We start from the raw sequence: 2418 nt of genomic DNA on the forward strand, positions 1-2418 counted from the left end.
TCGGAAGATGAGGATTTGGCACAGCCTCCTGTGTGTTTCGGTGGTGTGTGGTCTGGCTCTGGACTCAAACAACATCAGACCTAATGAGCGACAGGTGAGAGAGAAAACAAAACTAATATTTCAACGATAAAAACTTTGTTTGTTTACATTGGCGGCTTCTCTATGGTCTTTAGTCATTCACCTTTAGAATATTTTTTAATTTAAATTTTTTTAGTTTCTCCGATTCAAACTTTAATCAGTGTTTTTAATACCCCTGTGTTCCACTAGGGGGAGCCTACTGGAAAGTTTTTTTCTAAATTTTCTATTTAAACTTTTTTTTAAATAATATAAATCTAACACTACTCATCATGCTGCGGTCATATATAACGCTGTTTCCCAAAGACCAGCTCGCGACCCTCAGGTGGGTCGCAAGAATTTGAAAAAAATTCACACTAATGCTAACAATTTTTTTTTTTTTTGCTGTGTGGCCAAAACAGTTATAATATTCAATGTGCAATGGCTTAGTGCATTGTTTCCCAAAGACTGGGTCACGACCCTCAGGTGGCTCGCAAAAAAAAATTTTTTTTTTTGGGTCGTCTCGCATCATGTTTCCCAGGAGTTTACGAATAATGTCTATTGACTTTGGTCGTCAAGTTTCGTGACTTTTAAAATATGGGTCGCCCAGAAAAACAATTTGGGAAACACAGGCAGTGGCGACGGCAAGAAAATTTGCAAGAAAAAATATATTAACTGCGATGCAAATCGTATTGGTAACATTTGGCAGTTTCCCAAAAAAAAAAATACTTAAGAAATATATGGGCAAGTGCGGAACAAATGCTTTCTCTTTAAGTAGTGATCACCAACCAGCCCACGACCCACTGAACCACCAAACTGGTCGGCGACTTGATTCCAAAATGGAGGAGGATTAAAATGAAAACACTGTGTTTTCCCTACTTTCAAAGACTAAAAATGGCTTCAGTTTTGTAATAAAAAACAATTATATATATATTTAGTTATATATACAGTATGTATACCTCAGGTCACATGTTCCTCCCACTTATTTGGACTGCTGGGGATTCTAAATGTACCCCTACTTTTTTCGTACCAAGGACCGGTTGGCCAGTATTATCGACCAGGACTACCGCGCCATCGTTGAAGGAAAAAAATTTAAATTAAATTTCCACTACGACCCAGGATCAAGTGACCTACGGATCAGCACTGGTCCCCGGACCGGGGGTTGAGGACCCCTGCTGTAATGGACTGCTTACCAGTAGCATCAGTTTGTCATTGGTTATTGATTACTGACCATGTTTCCCAAAGACTGGGTCGCGACCCTCAGAGATTTTTTTGGGTCGTCTCGCATTATGTTTTACAGGAGTTTACGAATAATTATTGACTTGGGTCGCGAAAGTTTGTGACTTATGAAATATGGGTCCCCAGGAAAAAAAAAAGTTTGGGAAACACTGACGATGGACCATGTGGTCTTACCTAACAGTGACATCACTCTCCTCTGTCCATCAGGATCGTCCCAGTCGCCGTCAGGTGGAACCGTCAGCAGGTGGCCGCAGCCAAGGAACCGATCCTGCATGTTCTACGCCTGACTGTCACATACCAGTGGTGAGTGAGGCACAAGGACACCTGGACAGAACAACTAATGCTGATTGCACTGTATTTTTAGACTGTACATCACATCATCGGATTAGTCACATCTGTCATTAAATTCGGCGAAGAAATTAATATATATATATATATATATATATATATTTAGAGAGAGAGAGAGTCAATAATTGGGTCCTTTTTTTATTAATTGCACTGGTGTTTTTTTTCAGTTAAACTTACAATGAACTTTAAGTAGGCGCGATTAAGAATATATAAATAATTTTTTTTTTTAATTTGATTTTCCTCATGGAAGTCCCTTCGGAAGTTTTTTCTCTACATGTTTTTAAGGACATCTCAACTGTCTCTTATTTTTCACCGTTTCAGCAACTTAGTTTGGTTTTCCAGAATGCAGAGTGCCCTCTTGTGGCCATGGATGGTATGCAGCACGTTCTGTATATTTATGATCTATGAGGTGCTTTGAAAATTGAAAAAAAAAGTGGCAGGACCAGGCACTTACTTAAAAATAAAATAGAGTTCTCTTAAAGGTGCAGTGCACCTTTAAATGACCAATGATATTAATTTAGATGTCGAAATATTTAGAAAGATGTCATCCATTTCGCTCCTCTTTCCTTCAGAAAGGAAGCTGCAGTAACAGAGCCCAGAGAAAGTCGTCTTCACAGGACAGACTGATGGACAAAGACACGGACAGACACAGAGACACAGACAGCTACAACAGGACCAAAGGTGAGTGGATGGAAGTCAAACACCACCCCCCTAGAGAGCACTGTCCTATGATTTAACACAGTCCTAAAAAAAAAAATATATATATATTTTTTTTTT

Source organism: Cynoglossus semilaevis, chromosome 2 (genome assembly GCF_000523025.1).
Source record: "Cynoglossus semilaevis isolate Cse_v1.0 chromosome 2, Cse_v1.0, whole genome shotgun sequence".
NCBI lineage: Eukaryota > Metazoa > Chordata > Actinopteri > Pleuronectiformes > Cynoglossidae > Cynoglossus > Cynoglossus semilaevis.